The following is a 20,620-nucleotide window of genomic DNA, read 5'->3' as shown; positions in this document are numbered from 1 at the left end:
TGATTACGCCCAGATTAAGGGCTCTCTTTCCCGCTGCCGTTGTTCGACATACCCAGATAAGCTGCATAAGCGCCAGACGATTATTCACTGTCGGAAAGCATCGAGAGGTGAGACTGTGAGGTTTGACAGCGCAGGAGATTGGCTTGCACTGTAAAAAGTGTCCGGCCAGTTTTAATTACAGAAAGAACCAGGTGAAGCTGAAAGTAACGGGGAAGTCGCCTTTTGCGGTTTAAAAGATGCCACAAGCGTTTCTTTTTTAGTTTATTTTTAGATTGAAGCGCTTTACCATGAACCAGTCGTTGTACACTCCAGGTGTTCCTACTTGAAACAACACTGTCATGGAACGGCCGTGTGCAGGTAGGAACGGTAGTAGGAGGACCCAAAGTGCAGACACTCGGAGGTGGAAAGTAACTCAAACAGTAACAAATTTACAAATAAACTTACACAGACAGAACACACAGCAAGAAGCAGGTAGATCACAACACAGACAGATGAAAACACAGGGCTTATATACACAGAGGGAGCAATCAGGGAAGGAGTAACAGGAGGGAAACACAGCTGGGGAAATCAGGCCTAACGAAACAGGGGAAGCAAAACCAGATACATTAACATAAGACATGGGCCTTCAAAGTAAAACAGGAAACATAACACAGACTGAACGTTGTCATGTTTAAATGATGCTCAGTTGGTAGTAATGGGCCCAAAGTGTGCAAAAAAATATGCCCCATACCATTAGACTACAACGAGTCTAAACCATTGATACAAGGCAGGATGCTCTTATGTTGTTTATGCCAAATTCTGGCACTACCATCTGGATATTGCAGCAGAAATTGAGACTCTGTCTCTAAAGTCTGGTGAGTCAGTGTAAAGCCTCAGGTTTCTGTTCTTAGTTGACAGGTATGGCACCTGGTGTGGTCTTCTGCTGCGGTTGAGATGCTTTTCTGCATACCTCGGTTGTAACGAGTGGTTGTTTGAGTTGCTGATTCCTTATCAGCATTACGCAGTCTGCCCAGTCTCTTCTGACCTCTGGCACCAACAACCATGCCACAATTAAATTCACTAAAATCACATCTTCATGTCTAAATGCACTGCGTGGCACCAAGTGATTGGTTGATTAAATAGTTTTGTTAACAAATAGTTAACAGGTGTAACTGCTAAAGTGGCCCATGGGTGTATATTGTAGTGGAGCATTACAGCTTTATTTAAGTGCTGATTGCACCAAAAAGAAGAATAGAACCCGCCAAAATAAAGTAATAATGATAATAATAATTTTAAAAAACAAAACAAAACTGAGAACTCAACCAAATCTAATCTGAAAGAATGAAACCCCACAGCATTGCCACAGAAAAAGCCTATAATGTGATAGGCCTGCGCAGTTGGTGCAGTGATGGATGGAGCAGCAAGGCTGAAAGGTGCCTTGAAAGGTAAAAAAGCATATCCAGTGTTGAGGGTTGGATGAGGGGGCGCAGTGCATCCACACGTCGCCGTTACAGTCATCTGTAACACATTTAAGGCTGATTCAGCACTCCCAAGCTCCAGATAGTCTTTTTTTCTATTTTAACCTCCTTCACATTTGTGGATTTTCCGCTCAGGAGGGAAACATGAGCTGAATCAGAAGACGATGATCCATCTGTACCCTGGGTTAATCTACTGAAGACCAATATAATACTGCGTTGATTATGGATGCTCTCTCTTTCTTTCTGTGACTATTTCTTGTCTTGTACTTGCTCCTACTTAAAGTTGGTACCGCTTATCTGCCATTTAACAAAATTGAAAAACCAGATCATAACAGCTGCCAAAAAGTCCCCAAAAAAGCATAACAAAAATGATGTCCACACAAACGACATCCTACGTAGGTAGAAAAAATAAAGCCAAAGGCTTCAGTTCCTCTAATATCCACTTGATGCTGCCTCCAACATGTTAAAATGTCCAACTTTACAGCAGAAATGAACATCTTTACAGCCTGATAGCAAAAATGATTTTGGTCTCTTTGGATAGTTTCAACTCTCATAACAACAGTTTTCTTGGCAAATGTTTTTGTAACTCATCCATTTGGATTTTGCTAAGCCTTAAAGTTGTCTTAACATGGGCATACCAGTTTTGATTGACATGAGGGACTAAACTGGACCTCTGGACCATATCCTTTTGGAATATTTTTAATGTAATTATCTGACAAATTATGATTTGTGTTTTTAGTCCCTTTGCCACAGCTGTATAAAGTCAAGCACCTAACCATGCGGTTAGGTTTATTAATGAATAGTTTGTTCTACCCAAAGCCAGTTTCAGCTAACACTAACTTGGAAAACAGTGAAGTATCAAATGCAAGTCATGAGACGAGCATTACTGTCCTAAATTGAGGAGATGAAGTATTTGGGGGTCTTGTTTCTTGAGTGAGGGGAATGGGAGATTGACAGATGGACTGAAACCAATGTCTGCAGTTGATCTACTTGCAGCCATCAACTATGATCATGAACTCTGAGTAGTGACAAACAGAATAAAAACGCGCATTCAAGAGGCAGAGATGAACCTCTTCCAAAGGGTGGCTGGACTAAGTCAGATAGATTGAGGAGCTCGGTCATTCGGGAGAAGCTCAGAGTGAATCTTCCTACACATTGAAAGGAGCCAGTTGAGAAGTAGGCCCCCAGGATAGATTACGTCTCACGACCACGTACAGTTTTAGAGTGAGGTCACCGGGTGATGAGGTGCATACTCCGAGATAGTTGCCAACGTTCTGCTTGAATCATTGACTGCAGAGGTCCAAACCTCCTTTGAGATTAACATTAGCACAAAAACTGTGTGCTGTGAGCTTCATGGCATGTGTTTCCACAACTGAGCACCATCCTGCAGGTGTAATCTGTAGGTGTCAGTTAGTACTAATTGGCAAGCAGGTATCTGCCAATTAGTACTAAGCAGGTCTTTTCGTTGAACTTGTAATACTGATTTTATCCTGGGTTTTGTGTACATGTGTAATAACTAACAGAAAAATCCTGTTTTAATTTTAATCTCTGGGATTTTTTGCTGGTGTATTTCAAATGTCTTTTACTTAAATAAATCTTATCACCATCGCTGCTTAATCAGTATTTCTGCATAATTTGTTTTTGTTTATTTAACAGGGACTAAACATATAGTTAGTCAGGTAAGATGCAAGCATCAGAGCCCAATTTGCAGACCTTCTCCTTAGTTAGATTTCAGAAAGAGTGCTTAAATGAAAGATTTCAACAAACATCAAGATTTATTTATTTTTTCTTCTTAAATCTTATTCCAAGTTTGCAAAACCAAACCAAAATCTGAGACATATCACCTTCTGTGTGACAGGAAATAGCTGCCAATGGGAAAATGGCGCCGCTTCGTTACAGCACTTTGTTATAGATATGAGAATAATTTTTGAAAAACATCCCGGATTATTAACTTAATACCCATTTCTGAGAGGAATTACCTCCTGAGCCGGACCAGTAATCACACTAACGTTGTGTTGCGGCGGACCGGCGTTAATCATGTGCATCATCAAACCCGTGGCTCCTCTGAGAGCCAATCATGTATCAGATTGCTTTGGGAGCAAAGCAACAAGGCTGTGCGAGCGAGGTGTCTGGCCACGGCGCCCGGCCTCATCTGTCTTCTTCTCAGCAGGGGGGTCTACCTGACCCCTAACCCCCGCAGAGAGCAGCAACATCCATCACGACATGTTAGGTAATACGGTTAACTACCTCCTTCCCCTGTCAGGACCTGCAGGGGACTGTGGGGCCTGTTTGTCTCCAGGTAGACAATCTTTCTTGCTGCCGTGTATGACAAAGACATTGGGTCATAATAAAGTGATCTGCAGGAGTCGCAGGTGAAAAATGAGCCTCTTCCATCATTGGGTGCTTTGCCAGTTTAGATGTTTTATCCTCCCTCTGAGTGTGTTGAGCTGCTGCTGTCATCTAACGTGTTAAATGGTCTGTCAGGTCTTTGTGAGAGGGAAAGCACACACAGAATGAAAAACCTGTCCTAGAAGTGATTTGTGACTTTATGTTTGTGCATGTAAAATTTTCAGTTTGATCAAATTGAAATAAAGATAAAAAAGAGGTCTGCTTGACAACAAATGAATTTACAATGTTACGTGACATATGTTCGTATGTCTGTTCCCTATCTCCTCCTATTTGTGTTAATACACTACATCTACGCTACATGCGTGTGTGCTTTGTTGATATTACGTGCATGTTATATTTAGGTTGTCATTTATGTTGTCATTACGTGTACGTTAGTTTCTTAGTAGTGATGTGCAAAGCATGAACGAATCGTTCAATACTCGAGAATCACTTTACTGACTCGTGAATCATGATTCACAAGCCCAACTGACTCATCCCTGTTGCTGTTATTAACTAATTCCATTAGTAGAAATATATCTAGCTTATAATTAAAATTGTGGGGAAAAAAACAACAGCCAGTTTCTTAACAAAAACATTGCTGCTCTGAACTGGAAGAAAAAACCCTGAGTAGTAAGCTCACATCAAGACAATAGCTTCTTAGTTCACAGTAGCATCGCTCTACTAGCAACACATTTGAGTTACTCATCCCCTCCCTTCCTGTGCTGAATCGTAGCGTCAACGAATCACTGGGGGTGTCCATATTCATAGGCTGCATCCTCCTGAGGTCGCATTTGTAGACCGATTACATCACAACGACGCGCCGAAGGCTGTCCAAATTCGTAGACTCCTCCGAATGCAGCCGATAAATGTGTCCTTCATTTCCCCAAATTTGAAGGATGGGTCGGGTGTGTCCTTCGTGGCCCACCATATCCCAGAATTCATAGTGCGGCCCAGCCAAACTCCAGTTTCCAGCAATGGTGGGCGCTACTAAGTTTTAAAATTACTCTTAGTAATCTTTCTGGGTCACAAAATAAACTTTTAACATGTTTTCAGGTGAGAATGCAGCTGTGTAAACTTCAAATATCTGCTGGCTTTATCAAGATATCACATATTTGCAAAAGTGCTCTGACGTTTTCGGAGACGTCTGTTATCCACCAGCTCGATAAGTAGCCGGGAGCTCGAGGGTCACTAGAGCCGCCGAGAACGGCACAACTCCCGGCACATCATTTTCAGATCGCCTCGGTCTTTCGCGACACAGGTTAAAGGTAATATATAAGTCACTTAGACAACCTAAAAATGTTATTGTTTGGCTGAGATTAAAGTTATTAGATTAGATAAAACTTTATTAATCCCCCAGGTGGTTTTCACACAGCTGAATAAACATCAAACAGAAAACTGATTAAACAGAAGTGTGAGATGGTCGAGAATTTACACCAGTGTCCTGTTATATTTTAGATAGCAAGGAGCAGACAGCTGAGTTCATTAAAGTCCACTGAGACAGCGGTGATGCTAATCAGAAGGCTAGACCGTCCAATTTCACAGCCGTTTACTTCCGGCCTACCCGACCTTCTGAGGACCCGGCCCACGTAGACCGCGAAGGGCGGGTCCTCAGGAGGATGCAGCCCATGAATTTGGACACGACTACTCACTCACTCACGCACCCCCCCTCACCCATCCTGACTCACAGCTTCTTCTTCTTCTTGGTTGGCAACCAATGTTAAGGCACATTACCGCCCCCCGGCTCACAGCTCAGTGGACATTTAGATGAGAAAATATATATTTGACACATTTGAGGAAAATGCTAATAAAATAAAATAACAATAAATAAAATAAATGTTCCCTTTATAAGTCTTAATTTTTTTGCTCTTTTTTGCTCTACAAAAATAGTTGTTTGTTTTTTTCAATCATCTTAGCAGTAGGATATACATGAAAAAAGAAACAAATTAAGTTTAAGTGAAAATGTAAATTTTTTGCACTCTCTGGCCAACTGACTCAGTGACTCAAATGACTTAAAAACCACAATTCATTTTGGTGAGTGACTCATTCAAACTCGATTCAGTAAAAATAATCGAATTTACCATCACTATTTCTTAGTAGTCGTAATGAGAGCCTTAGGATTTTGATTTTATCAATAGTAAAATTCATAATGGTAACATTAGGTAACATGGCTAGCATGACATTACTCATTGGTTCGTGAAATCCAATTTAAAATTTTTGTTGCCATTTCCTCCTTGGTTTTCATGTTAATTTCATGCGCAACACATGGTATGTTCATACAGTAGTGAATTGGTAATCACAAAAAAAGCCCCACCCTTAAGCATACTGCTATATGGTCAGTTTACTTAATTGTCTAAATTTAATTAGCCAGAAAAAAATAACCAACAAATTTCTGACGTTACTCATGTGAGAAACGAAACAAATGAAACTAATTTGTCTGTCATGTCGTGTATCTTAATGATACAAATGGGAACAGGTACTGTTGGTGTTCTAACAACATTTTTACTGAGTTATTGAAACCAGTAGTTCAAAAACTTATTTTCTGAGTTTTTTCTTGTAACATTTTGTCGTTCTTTTCTTGCAAATTTACCCAGCATTTTTAGAGTTAGCTATTTTTTTTCTCATAAATTCGCAAGATTGTTCCTTGTGATGTTCTTGGAATTTTTTTTAAATAGCATTTTTTTTAATTAACATTTTTACTTTTTAAATTAAGAAGCTTTTAGTAAGTTTACCAGTTGTTTCCATACATTTGCTAGTTTCTTTCTCATTCATTCGTTTAGCATTATCTATGTAAATGTTTTATTTTCTCTCATATATTCTGTCAGTTTTTTTTTAAATTTACCAATTATTTTCATAGAAATTTGCAGGTTTTTTTCACATAAATGTTCTATTCTTTTCCTCATAAATTCACACTTTTTGTCATAAATGTTGACCTTTTTTCCTTTTAAATTTACCAGTATTTTTTTTCTTTGGAAAATAGCCACTTTGTTGTGTTTTTTCTGGTTGTTGTGAAAATTCAGAACTGGAGGTCTTTGACAGCAGTTTTTCACTCATAGTGACTCAGATTAGCAAATTATTGCAGCTTGAAGGACAAAAACAACATATTGTCACCCAGTTCTGTAGGCTGTCCTCTAACTGGGAGTATATTTGCTTATTCGGCATGTCAGCTCATCTGTACAGAACAGGTCTGTGCAACTTATGGTGTCAAGAGCAAACGGAAGAGGTCATTTGAGGCTTAACTAATGTACTATTTAGTCACTTTGGCTTTTTGGGCTAATTGGAGACCTACTTTTAAAAACTTTTTTTTTCACTGATTGTTTGTGTTCTGTCACCAGTGTTTGGTTAGTCACAAATCATCACTAGGTCTGAAGCTATCAGTGATCTCATTGATATTTTTCCCAGATAAACATATCTGCAGCGTGATGCTACAGTATGCACAGAGGACTTTAAATTGATTGTGTGCAGTTTCACTGGCTTAGCATCTGGCGCTCGTGATAATCCCCCTTCTGTACTGCATCAGTCGCACGTATTGATGAAGCACTCAGGGCTGTAGTACTACATTTACTCGGCACATTAGCCCATTACAGTTATGGGCAGGCGAGTAAGTAGAGACTCTTTACCTGAAGAGGGATCATTTGTGTGGAGAGAAGCTGTTAAGAAGCACGTGAAAACACAGGCTCAAATATTTATATTGATGTGGTGATGGATAGCCACACATATATACTTAGATAAAATAAATGATTGTTTAAGGTTGCTTAAAAGCAGGCTAAAAGAGATTTGGGTGCTTAGCAGCATGGCAAAGCTTCTCTTTGTGCTTAATAATACTGTAAAGGCTTTCACTCTGTATAATTTACAGTAATTATTTGCAGTTCCTACATGTGGCCTATCACATTGAAAATCATCTTGGAAAGGTATATAAGCTATACGTTAAACACCACAAACATGTAAGTGATAATATGGATTTCCTTGTAATAAATCAGTGAAATTGGAAACCTGTTTCCAGACATTCACATTAAGCAAATGTTTACAATACCTACTTACACTCATAGTCCAGCCAGAAGGTTGGAGACTTGAAACACAATTTCCTGCATCAATAGCGACACAATTGCTGCGCGATGGAAATTTAATTCCAAAATGACATAGATTCTTGATAACCTTGCTTTTATCCAACCAGAATTGAACCAGTTGGTATCCAGTTGAGTCGAGCCGCCTGTTGCAGAAGTGCTTCACGGTTGAGTTCATCATCGATTGATTGCAACATGTTGGTAGTCTGTCTGCGGTTAAAAATTAGATAGCAATTATTTGCAAACCTTCACCGGCCAGTCTGAGAGTGGTTATGGGTAGTCAGAGTTGGACTGTGATTGTCTGGAGACAGGTTGCCTCCCAACTGTGCAATCGCCTTGTGATAGGAACTATTTGCCGATAGATTGAGGGTGCTGCACATTCAGGCTCTGGGCATTCAACTGGTTGCCCCAACTACTTGCAGACTTGCAATTTGTTGCTGAATGCAATAAAAATAAAATAGATAATTAATGCAATCACTTGGCAACCATAATTTTTTTTTCTAGTTGCAAAGAGGTTGCGGTTTACTGTGACAGAGTTATTAAATAATTTGTGAAACTAGCAACTGAGACCATAAACCTGCTAGGAAAGCCTTTGCTGGGGTATTAATGGTGGTAGAAGTTGACTTGTATCCAGCTGCCTTTCTCTTTTGCTTCTGGCTTTCTGCTAGAATGAAGGTTTAAGGCACCACAGCACCACCTTAACTCTTTCCTTCATTTTTCCTTCATTCTCTCCTGGCTGTGGCTCAAAAGATAGAGCAGGTCATAATCAGAAGGATGGTGGTTTGATCATCAGTCTGCTTACCTGAGTATTATTATGTGTTTACTGCAGTGTGAATGTTAGATAGAACGCACTTAGATTTATGACCTGTTGTATGTGAGTGCTCATGAAGATTGGAAAAGAGCTGTAAAAGTTACTACTGTCTAGACCCCAACGCTTCCATCTTTGAAATACAAATATATAGTAAAATAAATTAATCTGAGTGGACCCATACATACTTTTATCAGCATATTTTTTTCATAGAGAAGTTGGACCTCACTGTATCCTGTATCCTAAAAAAAGGTTGAGTTTTTTTAATATCTCTAATTTCGTCTTTCAGAACAAACATCACTTAAAAAAGTGACCCTAGACGACCTCAGTTTCATCTTACGAACAGCATCTTCTCACTGATAACAGATAATTTTTTCCTGCGGCGCTCCTCTTCCTCCAAATAGATACATAGACTGTTTTGACCTTTTCAAATATTAAACACCATCATCTTTGCACAGATTTCTATAAATTGCTATTTTGATGCATGGTTATGTGCGCTCAGGGGCGTCTCGCACTGAAATGTTGTGGAAGCGCGCTCAGTCAGGGGAGTCTTTCCTGTTTGTTGTGTCAATAAACGGGCACCTAAGGCCCTTCAGGAATCTGACTAACACCACTTGATCTGTGGAGCGAAGACCATTAGGGGCAGGTATATTGATGGCATCGCACCACTTCTAGCGTGAGGCAGCATCCATGCCAAGAGGACACTTGTTCGCTGTGTGTTTCCAATCACTTGCAGGCCGTGCCGAGACGCCTAATGGCCTTGCACTCGGCCTAACGGCGCATGCGCCACCGACGCAGCCTGCGTCCCATCGGGTGCAGTTCGGCGGCTCGGGGCAGATGGGATACAGGCGCCGGGAACAGAGAAATAGGGGGAGGATTCGAAGGGGGCAAGTGTATGCGCTGCTTCTGCCCATCCGTGCATTCGACATGCCATCCAGAGACCCCCTTTTGCGAACTGCCCACACTTCATTAGGATGCCAGGATAATGGCCAACAAGCACGCGCCGTGACACCCCATTTCCTGTGCACTGAGTTCTCCAACCACGACAGATGTCGGCAGTCCTGTCACCGCCGCCGCTACCAGGGGCCCCTCCACTTCCTGTCTGCTTGGCCGCGCCACCGTCCCACCGCCAGTGGGAAGACGGGGCAGCCGGGACAATCGTAGACAGGAGGAAAAAAAAAGAAAGTGCACTGCTGCCAGCTCTTAATGAAAGGGAGATGCTGTGTGTCGTTTTTTGTTGTGTTTTAGCAGATAGTTTTCAAATCTCCCTTTTGGAGTTAATAGCTGATTTGCTATTCACGCGCCTGGGATTACAACACAGCAAAGGATCATTATGCTTCGCCCCCCACACCCCCGTCTCGCCGCCGCCACCCCTCCAAAATCCAAATGATGTATCTGTAGACAAAACATAAACAGATGTTTCAGTGGCTGTTAGGTGTCCTCACCGGGGATGTGGACAAGCAGGAGGAGAAGGAGGAGGCGGAGAAGGGGGTGATCAGTCGACATGTGTGGGGACAATGCCGCTTTAAAAGGTGTTATTATGGTTTTCGTGGCGTGTGCACCGGTAATGACGGCGGGGCCGGATTTTAGAGTGCTGTCACATCGGGAGAGAGGGAGCAGGGGCCGCGGACCGAGGCTAATGGAGGCAAAACAACCTCCAGCTCCTGCCCCTGCTGTCCAAAAATCGGCTTTTAGAGGGAAAAACAGGCCACCTCTCGGCGCTCGCGCAACACGATACATCAATACAAGAAGCAATTTAACCCCCCCCCCTCCTCCTCATTTTAATATGCATCCTAAAAAAAATAAAAATACAAACCTCTCTTCTTCCTCCTCCCTCCTCTTCAGAGTTTTGAACCCCAACCAGATTTCAGCAGCACGGGGTTGGTTTTTTCCCTTTGGGGGGGGGGGGGTGTTGAGGATGCAGGAGGAAATTGTTGTACATTTCCTGACAAATTGAGTTAAACGGACATTAAGTAGGGCTTTAAGAAAACAAATGGTCGTCTTTATCACAGGTGGACACTGATGGCTTAATGGGGGCTTGTGAGCTGATCGTATCACCGCCTAATGGCTTGACAGGATGCATTAAGGTTTTTGTGTAAAGAACCGGGCGAGCGGGGGCCAGGCGGGATGGCGAAAATGCAGACCTGTCAAGTGCTGCGTGTGTGCCCCCTCACTCCTCCTCACCCTCCTTTTTTTCTGTGTGTGCAGGGAAGCAGATGTTTGTGTATATACGGTGGACTGGCAGAGGGAGGCCGGCAGCAGATGCCTGTACCGGTGCCAAGGTTCAGGATTGTACAGACGGTACATGTTCAGCGAGAGAAAGCTGCCCTCCCTCTGCCATAGGTGCCCCCCACCCCAGCTGAACGCCACCCCCCCCCCCCCCCCTCCTGCTGCTTAACCACCACACAGTCCGACCCCTTTTATTTATTCATCTATTTGTTGAATTATTTACTCATTCCATCGTTTGTATGGCCATTTAACGACCCGCCCGGAGGCACGGGAGACGATGGAGCGTTTACTTTGGGGACAGATGACCATTTGCTTCATTTATTGGGGAAAATAAAAACAAATGCTCGAACACTATGGGCCTTTATGGTGTGTGCTAAAGAGGTGAAGAGCCCCGGCCCAAATTATGACCCTCAGTTGTATTAATGAAATCCCCCCGAATTACAGTCCAAACCGCTGCTATGACTGGATATTTAATAGGAAATAACCAAAAATCAGAGAGGAGGGACACCTCTTTAGTCAGTTTTGGTGACTTTAAATGAATATTTCAACTCGATACATTAAAAACACTAAAGAAGTGTCCTCTTTCTCTCAGTTTCTTTAAAAACACTTTAAGATTTTGCGTTTTTACGTGTTATTTTGTGAACTGTAACTCATTATCAGTCTGAGTACAGCATGTTATTCATATCTGGATGTTATCAGCTCCATTTAATGTCCACATATCAGCTGTTATCCATCCCATACATCTTGCCATTAGGAGCCTTCCTCTACCTATTAGCCTATCAATTTGCACACTCTCACCCTTAACCCAGACTAACCACGATGCCAGTGTCAGATTAACAAAGAACAACACATCATTTAAATCTGGTGACCTGATTGCTTCCATTTTCATACCCAGATCTGGGTTGAAGAGGGCAATGGTCTCAGGAGAGATGTCAAGGCCTCCTTCTCAGTCACCACCTCTTCCAGCTCTTCTGTGGGGACACTGAGGTGCTCCCAGGGACTACCTCGGGGTCTCCTTACAAAATCAAATTAAAAAGCTTTTGTAATTATTTCTTGTAACCACCCTTTCAGGGCCTTACCTATGTCCTATGTTCTCTGATGCACTCATGTCTGATCATGTCCAGCCTGGTCACTCCAAACCAAAATCTTAACATCATCAACTTTACATCCATCACACTCATCTCCACCCACTGCAACCTGCTGCACTGTCTTCTGCACTCTCATTACATTGGACGGTTGACCCCAGGTATTTAAACTCACCTCTTTGAACACCTTCCCGATTAGTTTATGGGCTCATTCACTCGTTTTGGGCCTTATTGTTATTTTGTTCCTAAGGAGGACGTAGTATACTCTCTATGTGAGATGCTGTAGATATCTAATGTTCTTTGAATAAGTGCATACAAATCTCCATTATATCCTAGTTCACGCAGCTCTGTGGTTTGTCTGGTGAGGTTTTTCTGACAAGCTTGATGCTTAAATGTAACCTAACAGCATGTGAAAAGGTAGGAAAGTCCAAAAAACGCTAGTGTTAATTGTATTACACAACTACAGCCTCCTAATGTGGACTTTTGTTGCCCTTTTTAACCTGGAAAAACACCATGTGTGGCTTCCTGTAAGAAGGGTAGATCAGCTTGGATTGAATCAGGTGATGAACTAGCTGACAGTAACTGGAGGAGGCCTCATATCAACTGATAGCAGCCATTTAAAGCGTATAGAGGCAGCTCCTTTATTTGAAAGTATTTATGGTTTTTAGGGAGAACATAATATAAATCAAGCACGCTGGAATAAAGCTTTTGTTCGGGTCTAGCGTTCACCTTCACCCACACAAGCATCTTCCACTGCGGCAAGGTTCATCTCGTCTCCTTATTCTTTTGTTATTATCATCTATTGAATGAAAGCACCAAAGTGTCAGAGCAATAAAAAGAACACCTCAGCCTTTCATTACGAGACGCTCCTGCACGTGTTAAGGTGGCGATGCGTTTTGTTGACACTGATAATCCCTCTGAGCGCCTCTTGCTCGCTCTTACACGCCATTTCCCAACACGGCGGAGGATCACAGCCTCTCCTCAGACGCCTCCCTGTAGTTTTGACTTGAAGGAGGAACTTTCTTTTTTTCTTTCTCTGCCTTCCCTCCCCTCGTCTTCCTCTTCCTCTCCCCCTCCCGTCCTTCACTCATTTTGCTTCCCTGCTTTGGAAGGAGAGCGAAGGTACAGCTTGTTTTATTAACATCAAAAGCGCCTGTGGGAGACGGTGGTGATCAAATTCCCCTCTAATTAAAATGAACCTTGGTTGAGAATGTTGCGCTGTTTAATATGTACAGAATGGTGCTGATTGCACAAAGCGGCTCCTCCTTTTGTTGGCGCAGATAATGCGGGCCCCTTCGAGACGCCGACGTGGGCGGAATGAGCGTACCTAGCGCATCCTCTCAATATGGGTGATGTCCTCATCGCAGCGTGATGTGAGTCTGATGTCAAATCGGGCCGGTGAAGCCTGAGCCTCACCTCGCCTTTAATTTGCAGGGTGATTGATGGACCTGGAGGCAATGTTGCAGAGCGATCAACTCTCGTCTAAGGTTGCCTCCTCGCCCTTTTACTGAGCCAGTGCTGCTTGGCAGCCTTCCCCTTGTCCTTCGCTCCCAGGATGCTTCCAGAGTTTCAGAGAGTTCAAGTTCACTTTGCACTTTGTTCTTGTCTTGTGATGTGAATATCGCCACAAAGGGTGAAGTTGTACTCCTGAAAGCTTTGTGTCGTTTGAGCTCAAAGACTAGGCGTGTCGTTGTCTGAATTCAGGAGTAGGCCGCGTGTTTTAGAGAGCATTAAAAGAACAAAACTAATCTACAGGAGGTCGGGAAAGGCTGGCCATCCTCTAGAATTTCAAGTGATGGCTTGAGGAGCTGTCATTTCCTGTTGTCGTGCTGACATTCTGAATGTTTGAACTCCGCTACGGACAACAGAAATCGAGCACTGAAAAGGCCACAGAGTCAACAGATCCGCTGAACTCTGTGCCAAACCACATGTGACGGCTAAGTTAATCTGATTGTAGGTGATGTCATCCAAACTCAGAAAAGCAAAGAGGTTAAAAATCCATATCATTTCAGCTCCAGTAAAATGATCAGTGTGGCTGTTCTGTCAGGTGTTTCAATGAAAATATTCATGGAAACGAGGATTTACAAGTTTAGCAGTAGGCTAACTAGGTAGCTACAATCTAGAGGTGATATCAGCATCAGAATATTTTATTGATTCTGAATGATATAGCACATTATGACTGACTTCTCTGATTAGAAATGAGTGCCTCAGAGGGAGAGCTCAGGTTCAGCAGTTTGTAGACAAAGCAAGACTGAGATGGTTATATGTATGTATACTGGACAAAGGGTGATTAAGATGGGGATGCCAGGCAGGAGGAAAAGAGGAAAACCTCCAAGAAGGTTCATGGATGTAGTGAAGGAGCACATATTGAGGGTTGGAGGATGCTAGAGATAGGGTGAGATGGATGCCTGATGATCCGCTATGCCGGACTCTAAAGGGAACAGCTCAAAGAAGAAGATACACGTTTAGACTTCTCGAGCTTGCCTACATTTAGCCCAGGGTCAGCATAAATTTCATATGTTCATGTTCATGAACACAAACTGAGATGCTTTTTTACGACTTACTGTAATATTTCTATAGGAAGTATATTTTGCATCTTCATCCCGTCTGTTGTCCAGATTCTGAAGCTGGCACGTGGCACCATGGTAACTGAGAAAACTGAGTTGGAAACGGAGTCGAAAAAGTGGCAGTCACTTTGTTTTAACCTAAACCATGATGCCTTTTCTAAACTTAAAGAAGTAGTTTTAAAGGTGTTTATAATGTTTCTGTTATGTGGAAGACTCAAACTCAGTCTGTGGTATAAGCTAGGACACAATACGTTTCCGTGTCAACCTCTCAAACACCCAGATTGGGACATTTTCACTGGAAAGTATTAATTTTGTGTCCAGTCACACAGTAGATTAGAGGTCAGTCGCACAAATTTCCATGATGCAAGACTGCAAGCTGCTTTGCAACCCAGTTCCTGCTTTTCATGCATAAAACTCAATCTTTGTCATGCTTTCTGCTCTTGATGTCTGCTTTGTTCTGTGCTGGGGTCTTTCTGCTCTTCAACCCCTAAACAGGACAGAGCCAACCACCCAGATATTTTGACTAAAGCAGCCCTGCCTGAACAGTACTATGAGTATGAAACCAGTTTGATGATAAGTCTTGCAATCCTCTCTGCATCATTAATTAGGAGTCGTCATCATGACATCATACAGTCCTGCTCAACTGTGGAGATTTTGATCTCTAAGTCGGTTCTTGCTTGTCCATTAAAGTCAGTAATTGTGATGAGTCACTTCGGGTCTCAGGGAGTTTCTTCTACGCCTGCAGTTTGCTCTACGTTCACACAGTTTAGCCGCTCCTTGTGACAAGAAAGTTAGATTTTTTTTGGACTGAATATCGATGCTCCTTCATCTTTCTGGACGTCACCTCCTGCTCAGGGGCTTAAGATTCAAGTTTGGGGCTCTAGTTATGATGGTGCAGGGTTTGCAAAGGGGTGAGACGAGGGATACAAATTCAATTTAGGTGTTGCTGCCGATCAATGACAGCAATCCAACCTTGATCTCAGGTTATGAATACCTGAGCAGATGTTGCATGTGACGCATACAGATGACGCGCACAACAAGTCAAAGAAATCCAACTCCTGGTTTGGAGATTTAGTTGCAAAGCATCGAATTAAAGTATTTTGTTATGTAAAGTTAAAGGCACAGCGTGGCCTTTGACCCTTACACTGGCAACAAAAAACACAAGAGGGGACACTGAGAGTATATATATACATGTATGTATATAGATATATATCTGTGATATGCAGGTTGCTGTCAACCGATATTGATCAATCATCTGATCATTGGCACACATATCAAGGTTAATTATTCCAACAAGTACAACAAACAAATTTCCCACGTGTGGGACTAATAAAGGTTATCTTATCTTAAGTAACAGAAAATGATTCTACTTTCTGGGCAAGTCCTTGTTTATAAGTGAAAAAAAAAAAGTTACAACTAGGCCCGAGAGTTAGAAACAAGTCTAAAAAACATGAACTGATAGGAATACCAATATAATCTGACAGATGTTTACTTTACCCACATCATTTTAGGCACCATTTTCGCGACTGGTATGATCGAAAGCCTTAGAGGACTCTGACAAGCATGTAAACACACACACATGGTGATTTACACAATTTGAGGTCAGAATTATTTGAATTTTTAAACATAATTAGCCTGAAAACTCCACTAGAACCTCCACAGACACCTTCATCTGGTGTTTACATTGGTTTTTTTTGTTTTCTTTTGTTTTCTTTCTTTTGTTTACAGAAAGACAAATAATTAAAGGTGCCACACAACTTTCAAAAAAAAAATGTACAGAAAAAAGTGTAATAGAGGAAAAAGCAACACCAATGACAGTCTGATGTGTTAGTGTTTACAAACTAAGACCCACATGGAAATCTACCGTGACAACTGAGGCAATACTAATCTGCAGCATAGACTGTAAATAAAAGATGGACAGGTGTTCAACTCACTGGTTGAACACCTGCTCCAAAGCTTCAAAGTTAGCATTCTGGGCACCTCTAAGTTGGTTTACTGGATCCAAAAGTGGCCACATGTGGACTTGAAGGTACTGCACTGAGTTATCAGCTAGTGCTACCCACCACATGGCCCTCACCAGATCAGGGTTGGCATCCATGTGGCATGGGTTCCAAGCCCTTATATGCTAAAGTAAGTGTCTTCCTCCACGCTTTGTGCCTGCTGAGGTCTTGGTTGGATTGCTCTTCGTCAGGGTCCTCCCCTTTGACCTTACTGCCATGGCTAACTCTACCAGGAGCATAAACACTAGACTGCATTCCTCCTGGGATTTCAGGACCACACAAGCTTCTCCTACACAACAATTAGCACACACTATTAAAATGCTGGACTTTTTCGCACTTTAAAGTACAAAACTTTTTCGAAGCCACAATTGGAGCCAGAATCGACTGTCCCTAACCCTAACCGGTTGAGTGCTACCATTATTTGACAGATATTACTATCACTACTGTTAAAATTGTCCAGAATGCACCAACACCACGAACATGGTCATAAGGTCCAGTTAAGTGACAATCAAAATCAATCAAAGCCACACCAAGAACAAAGTCCACTCCATGTAGTGCTGTAAGAAGAGCAGATTAACTACAGATACTCTACTGTAATGTGGGACATTTTTTGGATGTGGAGTTTTGGAGCCAGCCTCTGCTAGACACTGGAGGAGCTGCAGTTTTTGGCATTTACCAGGCCCTAGAGGCCCACATAGAGGTCAATCCACAGCACCTGGGCTCCGTTGCACGAGGAAAATTCAGTGGCTTGCTCTAAAATCCAGAAGGCTATAGACTCAAAGGGATCCATCGTGAAACCGCAGAGAATTTTAATGTCAGAAACCAGCAGCACAGCTATCCAAGACACAGATTGGACATTCTGTATTTGATTAGAAATGAAGGATAATTTCCAGGTCATCTAGAATCATTCTGGAAGAAAACTCTTTGTTTGTGTTTGTGAACATTTGTTAAATGTGCAGCACATAATCAGCACACATTCAGCCTGAGTGGATTCCTGCAGCCTCAAATCCAGGCTTTGCTTTTTCTTTTTTTCTTTTTTTTTTTACAGCCGTCCCACCCTGCTGTCAGACTCTGGAGCAGGTAGCCTGCACTCCATTAAACAAACACTGTGGCCCCTCACTTTTATTTGACATTTTATTTGGCTGTGACAAACGAGCAGCAGTTGGATTATAACATAATTTGTCTCCTCTTTATTACCGGCACAAAGGACACCATTCATTAATTATTCTGCCGTTGCCGCTCAACACTAACTGGAAAGGTCCCTCTTTGGACAGATGGCGAGGACAATGTTATTTATATCAATCAGTCCAAAATGTTCAGCGAGGATTACTATTCCTTGGACCGCTTTGATTTATGTCTCTGCACCTCACCCCATACCCAACCTCACCGGCTCCTGCAGGGACACTTTAATCGAATGGGAATTGAAAACAGACTCGCGAGGCAGCAGTGTGTTTCGCCATGTTTATTTATACATTTCCCTTTTCTGGTTTTTTGCAGCACAAGTCTTCTAAACTAAACTAGCCTTTCTGTGGTTTCTTATCAGGGAAGAGGTACTTTTAACCTGCACAGACTCAGCGAATCCATCACTAGTACCTGCATGGGGATGAATAGCAGCTGTAGGTAAGTGCTTTTTATTTATGCAGAGGCGTTTGTTTATTTTAAAAGATATTAAAATGCCTGTCACAAAACATTAATTCAATTTAAATATGATTGACATCCAGGGCCATACTAACTAAATTCAGGGCCCTAAATGGCCCCCGCACCCACCACACCCGAATCTGGAAAGAAACAAGGAAAAAAAGAAACCCAAAAAACAGGATACAGTAAATTTACAAAGTTATTGTTGAATTAATGCAGAAATGCCTGAGATTGCAGTTGCTTTAATAGAACCGCTACCTCTCTGCTATGCTTCACATTTGCTAAATAATAGCTTTTCATGTAGCGCTGGTGCCTTTTGGACATTTTAATGTATTTTACATTTAATATGTTATGATTAATAATTAATTAATATTAATTGTAGTGAAGGTAATTGTGCTAATAGAAAGTCCAAGAAGTCTGAGTTCCAGTTTTACTGAGCGCTTTTTCTTTGGACATCTGGAAACTGCAGTTCCTCTAACAGTCACTTGAAGCTGCTTCCAAAAGTGACGTGATCCCCACAAATCCCCATTTTAAAATGTTCACATTTACAGTAGAAATAAATAAGTTTGCAAACTGTTGTTGTAAATGTTTTTGGCCTTTACAGCTAAATTTATGACAGTTGTACTGTGGGTCGATTTTGTTAAAGATTAAAGTTAAGTGCGTAGCCTGGTCATGGAAACTAATGGATGCTAACCAGACTTAGCATCCCACCATTTCTTCCAAATATAGTTGCTTCTGAAAAAGATTTTTTTGGTGGCAGCCAAAATGCTAAATAGATCTGACTTTGTTACATGAGTGATAAAAGAGATAAGATAAACCTTTATTAGTCGCACATGTGGGACATTTATTGGTCACAGCAGAAAGTGGATAGTACAGTAAGTTAAGAGCACCAAAAATTAAGAAAAAAACAACTATACAAAACAGAATAAAATAAAATACTATATACAGTAGAATAAAGTACTATACAAAATAGAATAAAATACTATGTTGTACACAGCAAATCCAGCATGTCCAAATTAACACTGTCGGATTTGATTTCAACACTATTAAAGTGTCTATATGGGTCCACACCAAACTAAAACTAAAATACTCAAAGAGTATTTTAGTTTAACTATGTAAGAGTTATCTTCTAATTCATTCTAAAAAGCGGGAATTTTACTGTTCTGAACTTCTAGAAATTTCTTTTGGAAATAAACATTCACTAAAATGATGCAATGGTTTTTGAAAAACATTTATTCTGAACTGTGCACCACAATTTCAAAACATTTTCTGAAAGATGTAACAGTATACATGTTCTCACTTTCATTAGAATTTTGTTTATCAAAAGGTCTGACATGGTAAATGCAAATAACAGCATTCTCATCACTTATTTCTTCAATACAATATGCATGTCCTTCATTCATCCCTTTGTGGAACTTCAACGCACTTCTGCTCTCCCCCATATTCCATCTTCACAAGCATATCCTGTGCGGAGATTGAATAAAAATTAGTTGACACTAATTAATGGCACAAATAATCCAGTAAACAATTGCAGCACAGTAAAAAAAAAAAAGGAATCCTCTTTGAGCCATTACTTGTGTAAAGTACTTTCCCAAAAGACAAAGACACAGGCAACAGGTAATACTGAACTGAATGTAAAACCTCAACCTTTTCAATTTTTACCTAAACCATGTGCACAAAACTGTGGAGGGATCTATGCTAACGTAGAATCCAGTCAGGACGTCTGCTACTGCTGTTTGCTCGTTTTGGGTTTTTTTTTGTTTGTTTTTTATGGGCGATTGTTTTCAGGCTTCAAGTAGCACCATTATACCAACATTTCACATTCTAGACATTGTTTTAGGTGTATTTGACCAAAAGTTTGACTGAAAATTCACATGCAAGCTTTTTTCAAGGCTGTGGTATTTGCCCGCAAACAATACCTTTCAGCTAGCTAAAACAGAATATTATGCTATCAGCGAGCAACATGGCTAATGCCTTTCACACAGCTTTGTCTCAACTCCAAAGAGCCACAGAAGTAAAAGCTCATAATAATAATTGAAACAATCTTTGAAAAAATGACTTACCAAGCATGGCAAACAACTCAAATATGTAGAGCAAAATGTTCTGAAACGGCTTCACTTCAGCTTCGATTGGAGCCTATGGTGCTGGAGGCGGAGTCTGTGAATTTACTCTATTGGTGTCATAGCCCCTGTAGGAGTTCAGAGTTAAGAGGTCAAGAGTTAATGTTTCCATTGTAACACCTCCAGATTTGACATAGAAACACTCATTTTTTACACTCGATTTTAACTACTATCATTTTACACCTCAGAGTTACATTAAAAGAATGTGACTCTGCTTAGAGTAAAATTAACTCTACTTTTGCAAGAAGACTACTAACACCAAAACAT

At 41.4% G+C, this 20,620-nt stretch overlaps 1 long non-coding RNA gene across 1 annotated transcript; it reads right to left on the bottom strand.

Annotated features, from left to right (window-relative positions):
- Positions 1-19,448: 19,448 nt before the first annotated feature.
- LOC145424329 (uncharacterized) lies at positions 19,449-20,420 on the bottom strand. Its single transcript, XR_013905369.1, has 2 exons — positions 20,297-20,420; positions 19,449-19,697 (listed from the first exon to the last, which is right to left on the bottom strand). It is a non-coding gene; the product is annotated as an uncharacterized LOC145424329 (long non-coding RNA).
- Positions 20,421-20,620: the final 200 nt, after the last annotated feature.

The sequence above is a fragment of the Astatotilapia calliptera genome, chromosome 23 (genome assembly GCF_964374335.1).
Source record: "Astatotilapia calliptera chromosome 23, fAstCal68.1, whole genome shotgun sequence".
Classification (NCBI taxonomy): domain Eukaryota; kingdom Metazoa; phylum Chordata; class Actinopteri; order Cichliformes; family Cichlidae; genus Astatotilapia; species Astatotilapia calliptera.
The sequence above is the reverse complement of the archived record's forward strand: the minus strand, read 5'-3'. Positions and strand labels throughout refer to the sequence as shown.